Here is a 24574-nt window from a genome sequence, read left to right as displayed (position 1 = left end):
AGATATACTTTGGGCCCTCTCGGTGGAATGTCGTCTGATTAGCTTGCAAGCATATGATTGGATCATAAAGAGATGACATACCGCGGTACGAGTAAAGAGTACTTGTCAGTAACGAGATTGAACAAGGTATGGAGATACCGATGATCAAACCTCGGACAAGTAGAATATCGTGTGACAAAGGGAATTGGCATCGTATGTAAATGGTTCAATCGATCACTAAAGTCATCGTTGAATATGTGGGAGCCATTATGGATCTCCAGATCCCGCTATTGGTTATTGCTCGGAGAGGAGTCTCGACCATGTCTGCATAGTTCGCGAACCGTAGGGTGACGCGCTTAAGGTTCGATGTCGCATAAGTAGATTTGAATATGGTATGGAGACGAAGTTTGTTCGGAGTCTCGGATGTGATCCAGGATGTCACGAGGAGGTCCGAATAGTCCGGAGAATAAGATTCATATAAGGGAAGTTGATTTCTGGGTTTCGGAAAAGTTCGGGATTTTTCCGGTGGTTGACTGGAAGGTTCTAGAAGGTTCCGGAGGGGTCCACCATGGGGCCCACGACCTAGGAGGGCTAGCATGGGCCGAGGAGATGCTCCCTGGCCTATTGGACCGGGGGCACATGCCCCCCAAGGCCCAAGCCGGCCAAACCCCTAGGTTTCCTAGGGGGGATCAACTTGGGGGAGGGGAAAGCCCTCTTCCCCCCTTTGGCCGCCGCCCCCCTAACCCTAGATGGGATGGGGGGCCACCCCACCAACCTGGGCCCCTATATAAAGAGGGGAGGGGGTGGCCGGCCACCCTACCCCATCATTGCCCCCTCTTCTGGCCGCCTCTCCCTCCACCATACTCTGCTCCGGCTTAGGCGAAGCCCTGCAGTTTTCTTCCTCCACCTCCACCACCACGCCGTCGTGCTGCTTGGAATTTGGAGGAGATCTACCACACCTCCGCTGCCCGGCTGGAACGGGAGAGGAAGGAGCTTCATCGACACCGTACGCGCGACCGAGTACGGAAGTGCTGCCGGATTGCAGGCACCGGGGATGATCGTCTACACCAACAACGAGATTAATCTCGTAGGCTTTGGAATCTTCGAGGGTTAGTCTCATCTCAATCTCGTTGCTTCGATCTTGTAGATTAGATCTTGGGTGTTCCATAGATTAGATCTGTTGGTTTTATTCGTCTTGCGGTAGGAAAATTTTTGTTTTCTATGCAACGAACCCCATCACCAGCGTAGGGGCCCTTCTCCCGCGCGGGTCGAGCAGGAGAACCGGGAGCTGGAGGCCGCCATCGCTGCCAGGGACGAAGCGGTGGCGGAGGCGGTTAGGGACAGGGCCCGCTTCATCGCCGACGTGGGGGCCATCCAGGCGGTGGCCCAGGCGAATGAGGACGCGGCGGCGGTCCAGGCGACGGCGGAGGAGGAGGCGGCCCAGGCGGCCCAGGCGGCGGCGTTGGCGGCGGCTACCCAGGTGGCGTTCGCCCAGGCGGAGGCCCTGTGGCACAGCTCTCTGGCCGAGGCCCTCGAACGGCGCAGGTGGCAGAACGAGATGTCCGTTCGCCGGCGTGCGCGGCACGCGTGCGCGAAGCGCTCCCGCTTCAACGGCGCCAGCCCTTCCGGCGGCCAGTAGTAGGCCACGCGACTGCGAGTAACCGAGGTCGGTGTAGGCCGCGCGACGGCGAGTAGGTACGTTCGTCGTAGTTTTAGGTTAACTCGACTAACCATCTCTGTAAAGATGGTCCTTTCGGCCAATCAATAGTAATGAAAAAATCTTTTGCTTACCTTCTCACTACCAACCGGGTCCGGATGTACCCAACGCGGACAGTTTCCGTGACCGCCGAGCGTCCGCGGAGACGCAAACCTTGCGCATATTTGGGCCAGGTTTGCGTCTCCACGGACGGCCCGATCGCTATGCGTCGCGCCGCTGGAGGTGGTGCCAGACGCATTTCCGGTCACGGCGGACACAAACGGTCGCTCAGCGTCTGTTTACGTCCCGCCGCTGGAGATGCCCTAACATGTGAGCGACTGAGCGACGACTGTCGACTGTGTAGGTACGGAGATTTAGGCTTAACAGTGACAACCTTTCTTCCATCCAATAATTGCTGCTAATATTCCGCGAAGAACGATTGATAGTACTAACTAGTAAGTACACGTCGTTGTCACTGGCTCACTGCATCCCAAATCTTCCAAATACATCCAAGCCTGTGCGTTTCAGAGGCTTTGATGCGTTCTCAACAGGTAGTATTCATCAAATCAAAACTTCACGAATATATCAAGAGGTCGACCCACCGACTGGCCGACGCGCCATTGCCTCATGCAGAACATCTGATTCATTCTTCTTCATGGGTAAATCACGCCGTCCAAGCTGCTCACCGTGCAAAGATTCTAGTACTGTACTATTAACTGACAACGGTTTTGAACACCGATACGGCGAGAACGTCGTATTTCGGGTGTCAACGCTAGCACGTGACAGGCACGCACATCGCATCGCTCCAGCGACGACTTGCGCGTTCGTTGACTAATGTCCGGCCTTGGCACAGGTTTTATAAAAAGAAATTTATATATTTCTCAAAAAATATATAGCATTTAATTTTTTGGGCTTATTGGTTACTTTTTTTTTGGCTAATTGGCTAATGTTTTCTTTTCTCATCTCTTCTGAGATCCGAGGTACAACTTGCTTTTCAATTTTACGTCAAAAAAAAAAACTTGCTTTTCAATCTAATCATATTCCCCACTTCTTCATTAATCATGGTGGAACTGAAAATGGTCACTGGTACGGACTTGCTTGCTACTCCCTTGACCAGTTTGTTCTTCAACCTACTATTCGCCTCTCAAATTATAGAACGCTTTGGCCAACTTGTTTAGCCTATCAAAACATCTTATAATTTGAAACATAGGAACTAAGTTGGGATGAAAAGAGTCCATCTTATTTCATACTTGAAGAAATGACACTAGAAACGTTGGGAGAGGCTCACTCCGACATCGAACTCTTCTTCGTTTTATCCTAGAAATATTCTTCTCGTCTTGTAGATTTTTCATTGGGAAAATAAAATCCTAGGTTGAGGAAGAAGTCGTGATCGATCAGGATGAAGCTGACTTCCATCCTTCTATATATTGGCACTGATAGATGGAGTGACACCTTGCAGCGAGATGTGAACGCAAGAAGGGAAGGGGAGAAGAATGAAGGAGGACTAAGAATGGAGGGACGCCTCTATCATGCACAACGTTAATTTTTTTCAGGCAAAAGTTTTGCTCCAACCTATTAATTAAGAAGAGATTTGCCTAGTTAATTTAATTACAAAAAATGGGGAAAACAATTACAACAGGAACACATGAACTTCACCAAAAGCCTCAAACTCCATGACGACCTCAAGGGACCAACAAATGCACCCCACACGTTACAACCTCAAACCCCTGACAAGTGGATCAACACCGCACCAAGGAAACCCACTGAAAGAACAACAACAAGGACATCAGACCCATCACACACGGCGGTAGTTTGAGTTGGCGCTAGCAGAGGTAGTGATCTTGGGCTACGAGCAAAGGAAAATGGTGGTAAAGATATATCTTATTAAATCGGATATGACATTCAGTTCATCTATATGTCTGTTGACGTCAGAAACCCACTGGCGGGCAGCGACAGGCAACACAGTAGAGCCGGGAACAACTAGGGCTGCGGCTGGCCCCAGTCCCTCAGAGCGACGGCCCGCAAAGTCTCATGGTCACACGTCCGATGCTATCGCAAGGGCGTGCCACCTGACCTATACCCGGTCGGGGAAGGTGTTGGATGATGCCTCGCTTAGTTTCCTGCATGGCATACACGTAAACATTAAATACGAGCCTCGATCGGCTCTCGAGTTATCTCGTGAATCGGCTCAAAGAGCCGATCCACCCATGATTCGTCCAAGGTGTCCGAATATATGGTGGTCCTGCTTGATCAAGATAAAGCTAATGAGATCTACGACGATTTAGGGTTTTCACCACATAATCGGATCATCCTACTCACGATTGGGCCTCGCGCTCGCGCACGGTGACCGTAAGCCGATCCTAGACGGGGCCTAAAAACCAACACGAGGTTGATCCCCGGAACATCCTTTCTAGGGCTAGCAAACGTCACCCTACACGCCGCTGGATCCTCCAACCCTTTGTAGGGCCTAACTAATGCGGATGTTAAACTAATCCTTGCAGAACAAGGAGCAACCGTAACGGATCAGATCTACTAAACTATGATCAAGCGGGGTGCCGCCCCTACACCTGAGATAGGTGTAAGGGCGGCAAGATGCATAAGGGTCGCACTACGACAGCATATGATACGAAGAACAATGCTAACCCTAACACATCTAAGATAACTACGTTGCTCGCCATCAAAAAGGCTTCAGCACGAGCAACGCATGAACAACGTGGGTAGGCTTGTCTTTGCCTAGATCGCAAGATGCGATCTAGGCGAGCATGGTGCTTACCGGAGAAACCCTCGAGACGAAGGAGTTGGCGATGCGCCGAGATTTGTTTGTGTTGAACGTTGGTTGTTGTTTATTCCATAAACCCTAGATACATATTTATAGTCCAGGGGACTTTCTAATTTAGGCGTGCACCTAACCGTGCACGGGTAAAACTCTAACTAACCGAACGGGTATCCTAATATGTTACGGATACACGGGCCAACTAGCCCACATTTTGCATATAAAGGCCGATTCACATATTTCTCCCATGTATATTCTTTAAATCCATCTTGATCGCAGCCCACCTCTGACCTGGTCAAATTCCGGTGATAACACATGCCCCCCTGGTTTTGGAATTAACAATTCCAAAATCATCCTGTTTTCCTCTTCGTCGGGTCATGTCATGATAGAGCAGAACCGTCGCAGCATTTCTCATCATGATGCCCTGTTCTGGCCATCGGCACCCCAAAACCCCCAATCTCCCATAGCCATGTCCTCCCCTTCTTCCTCCTCCACCTCATCGGTCTCCTCTGATTCTTCCTCCTCTCGCGAGCCGACGCCGGAGTGGGGCTCGTTGGCGGCGCACGACATCCTCGCCTCGACGTCGTGGGACAAAGAGGAACATAATTCCTCCATCTGGTCGGAAGATGACAAATCCCTGACCGATGAAGAGGGCGACCTTCAATTCCTCGTCGAAGGGGAAGAGGAGGCAGAAAGCGAGGACGACCGCTTCTCCTGGGACGATTTTACCTCCTCCGAGGAAGAAGCGGAGGAGGACGACGATGACTCCCTTGAAGGTTACCCACCAGCAAAGCGCCTCCGCACCTGGTGGGACGACGACAGCGATGACGATGGTGAGGAAGATGAAGCTCCCGTATAAGGCCACGGAAGCTTTGATGAAGAGCATATCAGCAATTGCGCCGGAGGCAGCGACGACGAGGGCAATAATGGCCCCTGGATTAGGGATCAGTAGTAGTAGTTGGCTTTTGCCCTCTTCTCCCCCGAGCAATCGGCTCTTCGCTTGCAAGAAATCCCTCTATTAATGAAGAAAATATTCCTCCTCAATCAATTTCGCCTCCTTGTTGACTTTGCCGATCGTCGAATGGGGTCGCCGCACGGAGAGCCGACAGCAGGACATCGGCTCGCATTGCAATCTGGGGCCAAGCTGTCGCTCACCCATACAGTCCAACAGGTCTTACTAGGCCTAAACCTCGTCCAAACCATCAGCTTGAACTCTTCATCAATCTCGCATAGAACCGATTCCATTAACTTGTTAATTTGAGCCTATTCCTCTAGAGTCGATATCAACGTATCGGCTTTGTTATTCTGAAGTCGATGTCTGCGCATCGGCTGTGGGATTCATATCTCTTTTTTTTTTACCGGCCGATTTAAAATCGGCCTCCATACCTTACTGCCCATCATCCCACATGCTTGGGAAATACTTCTTGAGGTGTTGACCATTGACGGCTCATCGGGAACTTCTGTCCATCCAATTCTTCCAACATGTATGCATTACCCTTCAAGGCACAGACGACTTTGTACGGACCGTGCCAATTAGGAGACCACTTGCCATATGCCTTGTCTCTGGTTCCTAACGGTAACACAGCTTCCCATACTAGATCACCAACTTGAAACTCCTTTGGTCTAACCTTCTTATTGTAGGCACGAGCTACCCTGGCTTTGTTCTCCTTAATCTTCTCTAATGACCAAAGCCTAAGTTCGTCGCGTCCTCAATAGTGTCACTCATCAAAGCTGCATATTCTTCCGTCGTCGGATCATTCCGAAACGTGACACGTCTTGATCCAGCCGTAATTTCCCAAGGTAATACGGCTTCACCGTCCATAGACAAGCTGGTACGGCGAAGTCTTTATAGCTCCATGGCACGACATGCGGTAGGCCCATAATGCTTCGATAACTTCTCATGCCAATCCCTAGGGTTCTCGTCAATCTTTCTCTTGGTCGGCTTGATTAAGCTCGATTGGACGCTTCGGCTTATCCATTAGCACTGAGCATAGTACGGAGATGATCGGATCGGTTTAATCCCCATGTCATCGCGGAATTTCCTGAATTCTTTAGAAACAAAGACCGAACCTCCATCGGTCGTGATGGTTTGGGGAATCCCAAACCTATGAATCACGTGTTCTTTCACAAAGCTGAATCACATCTTCTGATTTCACCTTCTTCATAGGGACGGCTTCCACCCACTTAGTGAAATAGTCTGTGATGGCCAAAATCCATACATGTTTTTTACTCGACGCGGGATGGATTTTGCCGATCATATCCATGCCCCACCCTCGGAACGGCCAAGGCTTGATGATAGGGTTCATCGCCGATGCTTGGTACCATCCGAATCTTCCCAAACATCCGGCATGCTTGGCACCCCTTGTAGTAATTGAAGCGGTCTTCAAGCATGGTGGGCCAATAAAACCCCGAGCGCCCGACTAGCCACTTCATCTTGTGAGCCGGCGATGAGTTCCACGAGCGCCTTCGTGCACTTCATGTAAGAGCCGATTAGACTCGGTTGGTCCCGAGCACTTGAGTAGTAACCCTTCCAACGTCCTGTAGAACATATCGTCTCCTATGAGGACGTACTTCATGGCTTTGTATCTTATCCGTTTAGGTGCCACCCGAGCCGAATCTTTTAAGTAATTGAAGATCTCGGCTCTCCAATCATCCTGTTCCAGGAATTGCACTCGGACTTCCGCCCCTTCGGGTATATCTATGTAGCCGGACGCCATTTGTGCGAGATTGTTGACCTCGGTGTTTTGGGCTCTTGGGACCCAATTAAAGTTGATGTACCGAAGCTGTGTCATCAACTCACGGCATTCCATCCAATATGGGAAAAGCGATTCACTCTCGCACTTGTATTCATCCGTGAGCTGGTTAATCACCAACTTGGAGTCTCCAAAAAGCTCTATCTGCTCCGGCTTCTAATAGCAACTCCATCCCCTTACGTACTGCCTCATATTCTGCCACGTTGTTAGTGCAAGGGGTAGATAATCTGATGGAGAAAGAGTACTCTGCCCCCCGAGGCGACACGAGCAGAATGCCGATGCCACAACCATCGTCGCAAGCCGATCCATCGAAGAACATAGCCCATGCACGTATGGATAGTGCTGCTATATTGGTACTGATTCGCTCAGCTATGAGATCGGCCAACGCTTGCCCTTTGACTGCTTTCGCGGCTGGTACCGGAGGTCAAACTACGACAACGCAAACATCCACTTACCCGGTCGGCCCTTCAATACGGGGGCCGACAGCATGTGCTTGACAACGTCGACTTGCATATGACGAAGATTTCTGCTGTCAAAAGGATGTGATGCAGCTTGGTGCGAGGTAAAGAACGAGAGCAGAGGCACGGTTCTCGACCTCGGGATACCTCGTTTCCGCGTCCAACATCCTTCGCTGAGGTAAAGACGACCTTTTGAACGCCTTCGTAGAGTTGCACCACCACCGAGGCGATGGACGTGTCGGCCTGCGACAAGTAGATGTAGAACGTCTGTCTTCTTCGGGGCGGAACTAGCACGAGCGGCGTCGTCGAGATGCCGTTTAATTTCATCAAACGCTGCTGTCGTTCTCGCCCCCGGTGAAATTCGTCATCGAGACTTAGTCTTCACCAACGCCATGAACGGCTCTATCCGTCCCGACGGGTTAGAGATGAATCGGCGGACGAAGTTGATCTTGCCGATAAGACGTTGGAGTTCCTTCTTCGTGGTGGGCGGCTACATGGTACGCACTTGCCTCCCCGACTTTTCGGGCCGATCTCAATTCCTCGCTCATGAACCGGAAATCCTAGGAACTGACCGGCCGTCACACCAAAGGCACACTTCTTTGGGTTCATTCTCGGTCCGAACTTCCGAGTTCGGTCTAGGACGCGTCGCGAGATCTCCCAAGTGTCCCTCCATGGAGACGGACTTGACTACCACGTCATCGATGTAGATTTCCACTAACTTGCCGATCGGATCGTGAAATATATAATTCATGGCTCTTTGATATGTTGCACCGAGCATTCTTCAACCCGAAGGTCATGACCACATATTCAAACAAGCCCACTGCCCCTGGTACTCTGAATGCGGTCTTGTGTATATCTTCTGGAGCCATGAAGATCTGGTTATAGCCGGCGTTGCCATCCATGAAGCTTAAAACCTTGTGGCCCGCAGCTGCATTGATCAATGTCTCCGCCACAGGCATTGGATACTCATCTTTTGGAGTGGCTCGTTAAGATCTCGGAAATCGATAGCCACACGCCACCGGCTGTCCTTCTTTTCTACGGGAACGATGCTCGGAGATCCATTCGAGCATACTCGCATGGCTCGATGAACCCGGCGGCCAACATCTTCTCGATCTCTTTCTTGACCTCTTCCGAGATTTCGGCCTTCATCCGACGAGCTCGTTGTTGGAACGGCCGAAATCCTTTCTTAAGGGGGAGCCGATGTTCAATGATGCTCCTATCTAACCCAGGCATCTTTGTATAGTCCCATGCAAAGCAGTCTGGGTATTCTTTCAATAGAGCAATCATCTGACTCCTGAGCTGTGGGCCTAACTTCCTGCTGATAAAAGTTGGCCGAGGCTTGTCCCCAGGGCCGATATCGACTTCCTCTAGCTCGTCAGCCGAGGTGAACCCATACCCCAGTTTTCCGTCACCTGTGAGGTCGACGCCGAATACTGGGAGAACCGGTGGCGCGGATAATACGGTCCGATCGCTAGAATCGGCCTCCATCTTGATCATCACCAGGACCTTGTGGCAGTGCCGGGGCCGGTTGCGTGGATCGGCTCCCTCTTCATTCTTGCTATGATAGCAGCTGCCCTCATTGCTACCCTTACCAGGGCGGTACCCGAGTTCTATCATGTTGATGCTGATGCGATGGGAGCGGGTTCTGTGGAAAGAGCCGATGAGTTCGGCTTCGAGGGTTGCCTTGATCTCGTCATGTTTCTTCTTGAGCTCATCAGGCAGATCCTCGTACTTGACCGGAGTGCTTTCCGCCATCTCGGATGTAGATGGCGATGTGGTGGATGTCGAAGGTTGTCCCACCGTGCGTGCCGAGAATGTGTTGACGTCGAAACCCACCGGCGGGCAGCGACGAGGCAACACGAGTAGAGCCGGGAACAACTAGGGCTGCGGCTGGCCCCGATCCCTCGCAGCGACGGCCCGCAAAGCCTCCTGGTCACACGTCCGATGCTATCGCAAGGGCGTGCCACCCGACCTATACCTGGTCGGGAAGGTGTTGGATGATGCCTCGCTTAGTTTCTCGCATGGCATACACGTAAACATTAAATACGAGCCTCGATCGGCTCTCGAGTTATCCCGTGAATCGGCTCAAAGAGCCGATCCACCCATGATTCGTCCAAGGTGTCCGAATATATGGTGGTCCCGCTTGATCAAGATAAAGCTAATGAGATCTACGACGATTTAGGGTTTTCACCACATAATCGGATCATCCTACTCACGATTGGGCCTCGCGCTCGCGCACGGTGACCGTAAGCCGATCCTAGACGGGGCCTAAAAACCAACACGAGGTTGATCCCCGGAACATCCTTTCTAGGGCTAGCAAACGTCACCCTACACGCCGCTGGATCCTCCAACCCTTTGTAGGGCCTAACTAATGCGGATGTTAAACTAATCCTTGCAGAACAAGGAGCAACCGTAACGGATCAGATCTACTAAACTATGATCAAGCGGGGTGCCGCCCCTACACCTGAGATAGGTGTAAGGGCGGCAAGATGCATAAGGGTCGCACTACGACAGCATATGATACGAAGAACAATGCTAACCCTAACACATCTAAGATAACTACGTTGCTCGCCATCAAAAGGCTTCGACACGAGCAACGCATGAACAACGTGGGTAGGCTTGTCTTGCCTAGATCGCAAGATGCGATCTAGGCAGCATGGTGCTTACCGGAGAAACCCTCGAGACGAAGGAGTTGGCGATGCGCCGAGATTTGTTTGTGTTGAACGTTGGTTGTTGTTTATTCCATAAACCCTAGATACATATTTATAGTCCGGGGGACTTTCTAATTTAGGCGTGCACCTAACCGTGCACGGGTAAAACTCTAACTAACCGACAGGTATCCTAATATGTTACAGATACACGGGCCAACTAGCCCACATTTTGCATATAAAGGCCGATTCACATATTTCTCCCATGTATATTCTTTAAATCCATCTTGATCGCAGCCCACCTCTGACCTGGTCAAATTCCGGTGATAACAATGTCCAAAGTGACATAGAATAGCACATAGTTTTATTTGTGGCGTCCACGGATAACCAAAAAATCCAAACAAATGACTAGCATGCATTTTTATTAATATTGTGTTGGTCGAGTCTTGAAGATGTTGTGAAAGTGCATGCAAGATGTTGTAATGTTTACCTGAGCGGTTTGGCATAAATTGGTTTTCCCTCTATTTTTCATGTTGCATAAGTGATTTTAAAATGTAACATATTAGTGTTAGTTATGCTGTTAAAGCATACTGACATGGTTTCAATTTTATCTTGGGTGTTTACTACAAGTGTTTTCTCATATATTTTTTAAAATGCTGCAAACACACTTTATTGTAAATGTTTCTGATTTTTGTTAGAATGGTTGATGACTTCTGTTAAAATAGTTCATGAAATATATAGGAGGGTTCCATGTAAAAAACACGTAATCGATAATTATCATTTCTTTACACATAAACATATACTAGAAAACCCGGTCACCATATTTTTTTACACCTTACACATTAGAAAAAACTACTACTAAGATATTTAGGGTTACTAAAATATATGTGGACGCATGTAGATGTACTATAATTTATGCAAGTATTATAAGTTATTTCGTAAAGGCATATGATTTTCCTTAAAGGGATTTGGTTTAAATCATGATATTTCCAAGGGACAATCTATCGACAAGAGATATACTCACATTACTTTTGCAAAAAAGTATGGTTCTTTTTCATAATAGAGGAAAAAGGGTATAACAAAGAACAATACATCTTATTATTTAGAAATGATTTTTGTATGTTTGTTACACTAACCAAAGCAACATAAAAATAAAATGCAGAAAAGCAATAGGTTGAACAAGAACTATAGAAAGTATAAAAGTTTTATATAAAAGCCATTTATTTAAACTAAGGGTCCGAACCAATATATTAACTCGTCCGGATATGAGGAGAATTATGGTTGTGCTAGTAAAGACGGTTTTACAAAAAACAAGCAAATCTATGGTGATGGCCGCTATTACCACGAGAAATCAAGTTTACCTTTTTGCGCTAAAAGTGCATAGTTTTTTAGTGGGAGAGCGTTGTAATCTCTTTAATGACGATGTAGTTTGTGCCATGTAATATTATGCATGCAACACGATCGCACAAGACGAGAACACTAATGGGCTCTGAATAAACGTGGGAGAGCGTTCGATTCGCTTTAGCGACCCTGTAATTTGGGCTACGTAATATCTTGCATGCAACACGGCTGCACAAGATTAAAAGAATTGTACGGACACTAGTGGGCTATGAATAAACGAAACCTGCATCTTTCTTATGTGTCATAGCTACTATCTAGCTAGCTAGCATGTGATTTTAAGGACACTGACGCACTGCTGCGATCAACTAAAATGTATGGTAAATTGGTAGCTAGTGTGTTAGGGTATCTCTAGCAGCACGACACAAACAGAGGACGACACAAACAGACGTAAAGTGATTGTTTGTGTTCATACGGTTGATAAATGGGTCTGCACCCTAACCGGTTAGCGGCCCGCAAAAATGTCCAGCCTATCCGCGGGAATGCAAACGCGATCCTAATTTGCTCCACGAATGCTTCTGCACGGACGCAACTCACGACCTCGTATTCGTATTCGTAGGTGGCCCCGCACGCCAGGGACAACAAAACATGCCTTCGTTCGCGTTTCCCGCCGGCGTGGGCCAAGGACGAACCCAATCCAAGGGGGCGCCGCAGAAGATCAACCGTCAGAATGGCAATCGTGATGATCGAGGCGCCTTATCAAGCACAGAAAACTCCGTGGAGGAGGAATCGCCGCCCTCTTTAATTTTTGTGCCGCCTCCTCAGCTTCTTGCCACATGTCAATAAAAGTAGTATGTCTATGCGGTTGGATTTCCCATCGGCCACCACCATTCATCTCTGCGATTACCATCGTTGCCATGAGCAACCTTTCTTTGCCATCGAACTCCGACAACGAGGGCAAGTCGTCGGGATGGCGACATTGGTGGGAAAAAGCTGACACACTAAGTAGCTCCAAGCGGCGGCCATTACGATGCGCATGACGCCGTCGCTGGCGATGACCACGAGGAGGAGGAGGAAGAGGATGAAGAGGCCATGTGGGAACGGCTGTAGGCAGAGGAGGCGACACAGGAGGAGGCGGCGGAGGAGGTGGCGGCTGCGAAGAAGAATGCAAAAGCCCGAGCGAAGGCGGAGGCACGGGTGGCGTACACCGATTACGAGGAAGACCCAAAGGGCGACTCATCATAGGGGAATACGAGCTCGTCAAACACGACAAGCTCGTTCGAATAGGTGAAAAGCAGGAAGCGCCGCCGTGACGATGGCGAGATGGAGCCCTCTAAGAATTAGATTGTTTATGTAATTTATTTAAAAATTAGTTTGAACCTTATGTGTAATGTGATCAAATATTGTACTATTTTGGTGAAATTTTAATTATCAATGTGTGATGCGTTGGGTAGAATGCGACGGGCATCCGTCCATGGCCGCAATCGTTTTACTTTTGCGGTTCATGCCACCACAGTACAAACAGGGACGTACGGCTCTGGACTGAAGCCGATCGTATCGGCTGCGGTGGTCGCTTCACGCGTGGTGGCGCCGGTGCGACTCGCCCACGTAAAGCGCCCCCCCCCCCTACCTACTAGCTAGGAGATGATAGCTGTAAATCTGTAATACCTCGATCAGCCGGAAGAAGAGAAGAAGAAGAAGAAGGTCGTCGGAAGGTGTCCATCCACGACGACGACACGAGGCGTCTCCATCCACACCTTGCCCACTTCCTCACGTACGCCCGACCCGGCGCTGTCACGAACCGGTCTTTCGCCGGCGAGCAGCGACGTCCGCGCGGCCGCCAGCGACGCATCCATCGGGCAAAGTCACGCTCCTCCGTCCCCGATCGATCGACGCTGCCACACCACCAAACTGCACCCCAACAAGTCGAGCTTTTCCACCCCGGCCGGTCAAACTCGGTCGATCGGGTCGCGCTCGTCCGGTTTCGCATGTGTGCAATGCGACCGCTCGTTTGACTCGTTATGCACATCAATTCTAACCCCACCACACCACCATGTTTTGGTCACGTATGTAAATCTTCGACGCGCGTATATATACGTCGTAATCCTGGTTCCATACGTGCGTGTCCTACTGCGGTCGAGACATTTATTGTTTCTTTAGATGCGGTCGACATTTTTTCTGCAAGAAAAGGTTGCTTGCCGACGTCGGCGGGCGGCAGATCTCGGCTTATGTTCGTCTGTTCTGGGTGGAAACGAAACGATCATTCACGAGTCAGCTATTTTTTGCGTTTCCTGGAAACGCGGCAATACAGTGCTTTCTTGTCCCTCTTATTTTCCCCGATGGAACTGCACTGATTTCTGCCTGTGATCCAGCCTGAAGCTCCGCTATATTTCGCCACTATATGCGCGTACTTCCTTCATACCACATATTTTTGACCAAGTGGGTGTTAATTAAGTTTGGCATGCAGATATTGTCAAAAAAAAATAGGTTTGCCATGCATAACGTGTAGTATGGATAGCATATACAGGCTCGGTAATACATCCTCATATTACGGAGTACAGATATATACATACACTGAATATCTTGCGTTGCAACGGTGACCATGTAGGAAAAGGACGGACGATGCAGGCCTGCCTGCGCATAACATGTGACCGACGACTGTCGACTGTGTTGGTACGGAAATTTAGGCTTAGCAGTGACCATTTTTTTTCGTCCAATTATTGCTGGTAATCTTCCGCAAATTATCATTGATGGTAAGTACACGTCATTGTCACTGCCTCACTGCATCCAAATCTTCCAAATACATCCAACCCTGTGCGCTTCAGAGTCTTTGACGCGTTCTCAGCAGGTAGTACGTATTCATCAAATCAAAACGTCACGAAAATATCAAGACGTCGACCCACCGACTGGCCCAGGCGCCTCCTGCGGAACATCTGATTCATTCTTCATCCTAAGTAAATCACGCCGTCCAAACTGTTCACCGTGCAAAGATTCTTATTAACTGACAACGGTTTTGAACACTCCTTACGGCGAGAACGTCGGGCGTCAACTCGAGCACGCGACATGCACGCACATCTCGCCACTACCTCGTTGAATAATGCTCTGTCTCCGTACCAACTTATAAAAGGTTAGCTTATGCGAAAAAATTAGTACCATTAATTTGGTTAATAAAATTATATATGTCCTAAAAAGTAGACCAATGGATTTATATTTAAAAGGTTGTCTCTAATGATATGATTTTTCTAACATCTAATTCATATTTTGTTGATAAAAGTTAGGCCAACGTTAGGTATCAGCCAGCTGTTTCTACAACAGGTTATGGTACAAAAATTTCTATCAATGTTATAGTTTTTTCTAAATGTAACATTTTTTCATGTGTGTAACATTTTTGAAACTGATACATCATTGTGCAACATTTCTCTACAGTATATACAACATTTTTTCTCTCATGCCTAACATTACAGGAACACGTATGTAACATTGGTGTAATCTCTCTGTACCATGCATACAGAAATTATTGTATCACTTTGCACGCGCTTACACAGCAAAAACAAGTAGCTCATGTAGCAGATTATGACACCGTATGTAACATCGAAAAATCCCCCGTAAAATGGTCATCTCTACCGACAATGGGGGCAACACCATGGACGAATCGAGCTCACCGATCACCAATCACCCACCGTTGGTACCGCCGGAGACCATTTTGGAGGCAGATCAGGAGTCGCGGCCACCATCGGTGTAGTCATCGAGCTTGCAGCTAACGACGGCGTTGGGCGTGCGCACGAAAGAGGAGGCGAGGCAAAGTTGGGCAGCGGCCAACCATCATTGGGCCTCATGGGGCCGAGGAGCTATGGCGGCGAAGGGCTAGTAGCGGGGACACGCTGCGGCCAACGAGCAATGAACCGCGCAACGCACAAACGCGTGCGGTGGCCGGAGCACACACCTAGGTGCAGTGCATGCAATAGTTGCTTGGAGCGGGGACGCGGCGGCGCTCATCGATGTAACATGAGGCGACAACGACACTTAGCCTTTGACGTGGAGGAGCACCGGCGGCGTGCCTGTGGAGGTGCAGAGGTGGTCTTGGCAGCAATTCGCGTGAAGGAGCAGCAGGGACGCCCGCCTGCGAGGAGAGCAGTAGCCTAGTGAAGGGCAGTAGAGGCGGGTAGCATCGGCGGCAACTTGGGATATAGTCGCGAAAGTGAAGGCTCGAAGCTTGCACGGATGAATATACCGGTTGTAGCTATAGGTGACTGTTATATAGTATTTTCCTAAAAGTTATGGTTAAACATTTTGTAAGACTACATGGACGTACATCTCAATATTCTATGTGCTTATAAAGTCGTTTCCGAAAAATCAACATTTTTTGTGTCCTGTACACAAAAATTCAAAATATAGTGCTTAATATTTTTTTCATGAGACATTATTTATCTATTTTAGACAAGACAAATAAAATCAATTTTCTGGGAAACTTGGCATGCACACCTGTAATGTCGACATATACGCCATATGCTCTCAAGTTCAAAATTGAATTAACGAATCGTGTAGTAACCCTTATGAAATTGTATGGAGGGAGTACTCAAAATAACACCGCGGTAATTTAGCGCCAAACCCTTTCAAAGAATCTCTTTTTGTTTCTTTTTTATCCCACAAATGTTCATTTCGTCTCATAGATTTTTCATTTGGAAAATTAAATCCTAGGTTGAGGAATGATGGCGTGTATGTCACACGTTCGTTGGGAACCCCAAGAGGAAGGTATGATGCGCACAGCAGCAAGTTTTCCCTCAGAAAGAAACCAAGGTTTATCGAACCAGGAGGAGCCAAGAAGCACGTTGAAGGTTGATGGCGGCGGGATGTAATGCGGCGCAACACCAGGGATTCCGGCGCCAACGTGGAACCTGCACAACACAACCAAAGTACTTTGCCCCAACGAAACAGTGAGGTTATCAATCTCACCGGCTTGCTGTAACAAAGGATTAACCGAATTGTGTGGAAGATGATTGTTTGCAGAGAAAACGGTAAAAACAAGTATTGCGAGCAGATTTGTATTTCAAGTATAAAAGAATGGACCGGGGTCCACAGTTCACTAGAGGTGTCTCTCCCATAAGATAAAAGCATGTTGGGTGAACAAATTACAGTCGGGCAATTGACAAATAGAGAGGGCATAACAATGCACATACATGTCATGATAAGTACAGTGATATTTAATTGGGCATTACAACAAAGTACATAGACCGACATCCAACTGCATCTATGCCTAAAAAGTCCACCTTCAGTTTATCGTCCGAACCCCCTCCAGTATTAAGTTGCAAAGCAACAGACAATTGCATTAAGTATGGTGCGTAATGTAATCAACAACTACATCCTCGGACATAGCGCCAATGTTTTATCCCTAGTGGCAACGACACAACACAATCTTAGAACTTTCCATCACTTGTCCCAGTGTCAATGCGGGCATGAACCCACTATCGAGCATAAATACTCCCTCTTGCGGTTAAGAGCAAAAACTTGGCCGAGCCTCTACTAATAACGGAGAGCATGCAAGATCATAAACAACACATATGTAATAACTTGATAATTAACATAACATGGTATTCTCTATCCATCGGATCCCGACAAACACAACATAGAGTATTACGGATAGATGATCTTGATCATGTTAGGCAGCTCACAAGATCCAATAATGAAGCACAATGAGGAGAAGACAACCATCTAGCTACTGCTATGGACCCATAGTCCAGGGGTGAACTACTCACTCATCACTCCGGAGGCGACCATGGCGGTGTAGAGTCCTCCGGGAGATGAATCCCCTCTCCGGCAGGGGCGCGGAGGAGATCTCCGAATCCCCCGAGATGGGATTGGCGGCGGCGGCGTCTCCGGAAGGTTTTCCGTATCGTGGTTTTTCGCATCGGGGGTTTCGCGACGGAGGCTTTAAGTAGGCGGAAGGGCGAGTCGGAGGGCCGACGAGGGGCCCACACCATAGGGCGGCGCGGGCCCCCTCCGGCCGCGCGGCCCTATGGTGGCGGCGCCTCGCCGCCCCATTCGTATCCCTTTCGGTCTTCCGGAAGGTTCGTGGCAAAATAGGACCCCGGGACTTGATTTCGTCCAATTCCGAGAATATTTCGTTACTAGGATTTCGAAACCAAAAACAGCGAGAAAACGACAGCGGCACTTCGGCATCTTGTTAATAGGTTAGTTCCGAGAAAATGCACGAATATGACATAAAGTGTGCATAAAACATGTAGGTATCATCAATAATATGGCATGGAACATAAGAAATTATCGATACGTCGGAGACGTATCAAGCATCCCCAAGCTTAGTTACGCTCGTCCCGAGCGAGTAAAACGATAACAAAGATAATTTCGAAGTGACATGCCATCATAACCTTGATCATACTATTTGTAAACATATGTAATGAATGCAGCGATCAAAACAATGGTAATGACATGAGTAAACAAGTGAATCATAAAGCAAAGACTTTTCATGAATAGTACTTCAAGACAAGCATTAATAAGTCTTGCATAAGAGTTAACTCATAAAGCAATAAATCAAAGTAAAGGCATTGAAGCAACACAAAGGAAGATTAAGTTTCAGCGAGTTGCTTTCAACTTGTAACATGTATATCTCATGGATAATTGTCAACATAGAGTAATATAACAAGTACAATATGCAAGTATGTAGGAATCAATGCACAGTTCACACAAGTGTTTGCTTCTTGAGGTGGAGAGAGATAGGTGAACCGACTCAACATAAAAGTAAAGAGAATGGTCCTTCAAAGAGGAAAGCATCGATTGCTATATTTGTGCTAGAGCTTTTATTTTGAAAACATGAAACAATTTTGTCAATGGTAGTAATAAAGCATATGAGTTATGTAAATTATATCTTACAAGTTGCAAGCCTCATGCATAGTATACTAATAGTGCCCGCACCTTGTCCTAATTAGCTTGGACTACCGGATCTTTGCAATGCACATGTTTTAACCAAGTGTCACAATGGGGTACCTCCATGCCGCTTGTACAAAGGTCTAAGGAGAAAACTCGCATTTTGGATTTCTCGCTTTTGATTATTCTCAACTTAGACATCCATACCGGGACAACATGGACAACAGATAATGGACTCCTCTTTAATGCATAAGCATGTGGAAACAATTATTATTCTCATATGAGATTGAGGATGAATGTCCAAAACTGAAACTTCCACCATGATTCATGGCTTTAGTTAGCGGCCCAATGTTCTTCTCTAACAATATGCATGCTCCAACCATAAAGGTGGTAGATCTCTCTTACTTCAGACAAGACGGACATGCATAGAAACTCACATGATATTCAACAAAGAATAGTTGATGGCGTCCCCGAAGCATGGTTATCGCACAACAAGCAACTTAATAAGAGATAAAGTGCATAAGTACATATTCAATACCACAATAGTTTTTAAGCTATTTGTCCCATGAGCTATATATTGCAAAGGTGAATGATGGAATTTTAAAGGTAGCACTCAAGCAATTTACTTTGAAATGGCGGATAAATACCATGTAGTAGGTAGGTATGGTGGACACAAATGGCATAGTGGTTGGCTCAAGGATTTTGGATGCATGAGAAGTATTCCCTCTCGATACAAGGTTTAGGCTAGCAAGGTTATTTGAAACAAACACAAGGATGAACGGTGCAGCAAAACTCACATAAAAGACATATTATAAACAGCATAAGACTCTACACCGTCTTCCTTGTTGTTCAAAACTCAATACTAGATATTATCTAAACTCTAGAGAAACCAAATATGCAAGCCAAATTAGCAAGCTCTAAGTGTTTCTTCATTAATGGGTGCAAAGTATATGATGCAAGAGCTTAAACATGAGCACAACAATTGCCAAGTATCAAATTATCCAAGACACTTTAGAATTACTACATGTAGCATTTTCCAATTCCAACCATATAACAATTTAACGAAGAAGAAACTTCGCCATGAATACTATGAGTAGAGCCTAAGGACATACTTGTCCATATGCTACAGCGGAGCGTGTCTCTCTCCCACAAAGTGAATGCTAGGATCCATTTTATTCAAACAAAAAAAAAACAAAAACAAACCGACGCTCCAAGCAAAGTGCATAAGATGTGATGGAATAATAATATAGTTTCAGGGGAGGAACCTGATAATGTTGTCGATGAAGAAGGGGATGCCTTGGGCATCCCCAAGCTTAGACGCTTGAGTCTTCTTAAAATATACAGGGGTGAACCACCGGGGCATCCCCAAGCTTAGAGCTTTCACTCTCCTTGATCATATTGCATCATACTCCTCTCTTGATCCTTGAAAACTTCCTCCACACCAAACTCGAAACAACTCATTAGAGGGTTAGTGCACAATAAAAATTAACATGTTCAGAGGTGACACAATCATTCTTAACACTTCTGGACATTGCATAAAGCTACTGGACATTAATGGATCAAAGAAATTCATCCAACATAGCGAAAGAGGCAATGCGAAATAAAAAGGCAGAATCTGTCAAAACAGAACAGTCCGTAAAGATGGATTTTATTAGGCCACCAGACTTGCTCAAATGAAAATGCTCAAATTGAATGAAAGTTGCGTACATATCTGAGGATCATGCACGTAAATTGGCTTAATTTTCTGAGCTACCTACAGGGAGGTAGACCCAGATTCGTGACAGCAAAGAAATCTGGAACTGCGCAGTAATCCAAATCTAGTACTTACTTTACTATCAAAGACTTTACTTGGCACAACAAAACTTAAAACTAAGATAAGGAGAGGTTGCTACAGTAGTAAACAACTTCCAAGACTCAAATATAAAATAAAAATACTGTAGTAAAAACATGGGTTGTCTCCCATAAGCGCTTTTCTTTAACGCCTTTCAGCTAGGCGCAGAAAGTGTAACTCAAGTGTTATCGAAGGGTGGTGCATTGATATCATAAGCTCCCCCATTTGCAGTGGTACTAGGGGCTTTGTCAATTTTAGGCCTATAATAATATTTCTTTGGTTTAGGCACTTTAGAGGCATACATAAACTTTTGCTCCTTTCCCACATAAGCTTTCTCTCTAAACTGTAAAGATGAAAAGGTTGAACCCAAGGTTCCCATAGCTTTTTCAAGTTCGCCAATCCTATTAATTTGATTATCATGGTCAACACAAGTTCCTAGGACACTAATTCTTTCTTCAATTCCTCCTAAGGATTTATCAAGTTTATCAGTTTTAACAAGTAACATCTCCAACTTAGTTTCAACACTAAAATTTTTCTCTAAAGTTTCCAATTTTTTCATAACATCCTCAAGGGAGGTTTCAATTTTAATTTCATTAACAGGTGGTGTTCCAAATAAACTCTCAATAATGCAACTAGCTTCTAAAGCGGGAGCACCTAGGAAGTTACCTCCCGCGAGACAATCAAGAACATATCCGTTCCAGCTAGAGATACCAACATAAAAATTCCTGAGTAGGATAGTGGTGGAGTGTTTCTTAGTGCACCTATTATGGGCATCACTAATTCTATACCAAGCATCTTTTAAACATTCTCCTCCTTGTTGCTTAAATGAACGAACTTTAACTTCAGGATTACTCATTTTAGCAGTAGTAAATAAAGCAAACTAGATAAAGTAAATGCAAGTATACTAATTTTTTTTGTGTTTTTGATATAGCAAACAAGACAGTAAATAAGGTAAAGCTAGCAACTAATTTTTGTGTGTTTTGATATAAGTGCAGCAAACAAAGTAGTAAATAAAATAAAGCAAGACAAAAACAAAGTAAAGAGGTTGAGAAGTGGAGACTCCCCTTGCAGCGTGTCTTGATCTCCCCGGCAACGGCGCCGAGAAAATATGCTTGATGGCGTGTATGTCACACGTTCGTTGGGAACCCCAAGAGGAAGGTATGATGCGCACGGCGAGCAAGTTTTCCCTCGAGAAAGAAACCAAGGTTTATCGAACCAGGAGGAGCCAAGAAGCACGTTGAAGGTTGATGGCGGCGGGATGTAATGCGGCGCAACACCAGGGATTCCGGTGCCAACGTGGAACCTGCACAACACAACCAAAGTACTTTGCCCCAACGAAACAGTGAGCTTGTCAATCTCACCGACTTGCTGTAATAAAGGATTAACCGAATTGTGTGGAAGATGATTGTTTGCAGAGAAAACAGTAAAAACAAGTATTGCAGCAGATTTGTATTTCAGTATAAAAGAATGGACCGGGGTCCACAGTTCACTAGAGGTGTCTCTCCCATAAGATAAAAGCATGTTGGGTGAACAAATTACAGTCGGGCAATTGACAAATAGAGAGGGCATAACAATGCACATACATGTCATGATAAGTACGGTGAGATTTAATTGGGCATTACGACAAAGTACATAGACCGCCATCCAACTGCATCTATGCCTAAAAAGTCCACCTTCGAGGTTATCGTCCGAACCCCCTCCGGTATTAAGTTGCAAAGCAACGGACAATTGCATTAAGTATGGTGCGTAATGTAATCAACAACTACATCCTCGGACATAGCGCCAATGTTTTATCCCTAGTGGCAACGAGCACAACACAATCTTAGAACTTTACGTCACTCGTCCTAGGTGTCAATGCGAGCATGAACCCACTATCGAGCATAAATACTCCCTCTTGGAGTTAAGAGCAAAAACTTGGCCGAGCCTCTACTAATAACGGAGAGCATGCAAGATCATAAACAACACATATGTAATAACTTAATAATTAACATAACATGGTATTCTCTATCCATCGGATCCCGACAAACACAACATAGAGTATTACAGATAGATGATCTTGATCATGTTAGGCAGCTGTTATCACCAGAATTTGACCGGATCAGAGGTGGGCCGCGATTGGAGATGGGCTTGAAGAATATATATAGAAGAAATACATGAATCGGCCTTGTGTACCAAGTTTGGGCTAATTGCCCGTGTATCTGTAACATAGTAGGATACGTGTCGTTTAGAAGTTAGAGTTTAACCCGTGCACGGTTGGGTGCACGCTTGAATTAGAAAGTCCCCCGGACTATAAATATGTATCTAAGGTTTATGAAATAAACAACAACCAACGTTCACCACAAACCAATCTCGGCGCATCGCCAACTCCCCCGTCTCGAGGGTTTCTTCCGGGTAAGCACCATGCTGCCTAGATCGCATCTTGCGATCTAGGCAGCACAAGTTTATTCGTCTTCCATGCGTTGCTCGTACTGAAGCCTTTTTGATGGCGAGCAACGTAGTTATCATAGATGTTTTAGGGTTAGCATTGTTCTTCGTATCATATGCTATCGTCGTGCAACCCTTAGGCATCTAGCCGCCCTTACGCTTGTCACGGGTGTAAGGGCGGCACCCGCTTGATCATTATTTAGTAGATCCGATCCGTTACGGTTGCTCCTTGTTCTTCAAGGATTAGTTTAATATCTGCAATAGTTAGGCCTTACAAAGGGTTGGAGGATCCGGCGGCGCGTAGGGTGTCGTTTGCTAGTCCTAGACAGGGATGTTCCGGGGATCAACCTCGTGTTGGTTTTTAGGCCTTGTCTAGGACCGGCTCACGATCACCGTGCGTGGCCGCGAGGCCCAATCGTGAGTAGGATGATCCGATTATGCGGTGAAAACCCTAAATCGTCGTAGATCGCTTTAGCTTTATCTTGATCAAGCAGGACCAGCATCCGATCGTACACCTCGTACGTATCATGGGTGGATCGGCTCTTTGAGCCGATTCACGGGACAACTCGAGAGCCGATCGAGGCTCGTATTTAACGTTTACGTGTATGCCATGCGAGGAAACTAAGCGAGGCATCATCCAACACCTTCCGACCAGGTATAGGTCGGGTGGCACGCCCTTGCATCGGCATCGGACGTGTGTGCACAAGGCTTTGCGGGCCGTCGCTCGGAGGGACCGGGGCCAGCCGCGGTCCTGGGAGATTCCCGGCTCTACGGTGTTGCCCGTCGCTGCCCGCCGGTGGGTTTCGACCGCAACACATTCGGCACGCCCGGTGGGACAATCTTCGACATCCACCGCATCGCCATCTACATCCGAGATGGCGGAAGGCACTCCGGTCAAGTACGAGGATCCGGCCGAAGAGCTCAAAAAGAAGCATGACGAGATCAAAGCGAGTCCTCGAAGCCGACCTCATCGGCTCTTTCCACGGAACCCGCTCCCATGGCATTAGGTGGAAAGGGTTCTCACCGAAGGCGCGCTTGATGGAGTGGACCTGTCCTCCCCGTCGGAAGAACGCACCGGGTCGCTGCGTCGGAGATCAACTTCATGGTGGCTCATTCGCCGCACCGCCACTACGAGAGCCCGGTGAACACTTTGGAGCGTGTCGCTCGCGCGTGATCCAGGAAATCATGAGCCATCGGTATTCTCCGTCGGGACCAGCTGCGGGGACTTACCAAGGAGAGATGCCACTCCAGTCCCGTCCACCGCTGCCGTTCGCGTTGGCAGCACCAGAAGTGCCGAATTCATCGGCATACGTCGTCTACAAGATTGGTGGTGACCCTAGTGACTACCAATTCTTACATGAGGCGCCCAAGGAGATCCCCCACGGATACACGTGCGCATACGTGCCCGAGCTGCGATGGCTCGGGCACTCTCAAACCGAGCTGCAACGAGCGGGGACTTCCGAACGCAGCGGGAGGAACGTCGGGAACGGATCTTGAGAAGCGGACGTGGCTAGCTAAGTACGCCACTCCGACAAACCTCCGAGCTCAGCTCCTGCGGTTGGCTCGGAGCTGGAAAAGCAAGCATGGCTGGCTAAGTATGCCACCCGGCGAATCTTCGGGGTTCGACGCCTTCGGCCATCACCGCGGATCAGATTTGTACAATTCCGAAAGACCGGTTCGGCATGATGCCGAAAAGGAGGACAATCGGCTATACCAAGCCGTACCCCAACGAGTACGAATTGATCCCGCTACCACCCAAATATCGGCTCCCCGACTTAACAAAGTTTAGTGGATC

The sequence above is a fragment of the Lolium rigidum genome, chromosome 4 (assembly GCF_022539505.1).
Source record: "Lolium rigidum isolate FL_2022 chromosome 4, APGP_CSIRO_Lrig_0.1, whole genome shotgun sequence".
Lineage (NCBI taxonomy): Eukaryota > Viridiplantae > Streptophyta > Magnoliopsida > Poales > Poaceae > Lolium > Lolium rigidum.
Note: the sequence above shows the minus strand (reverse complement) of the source record.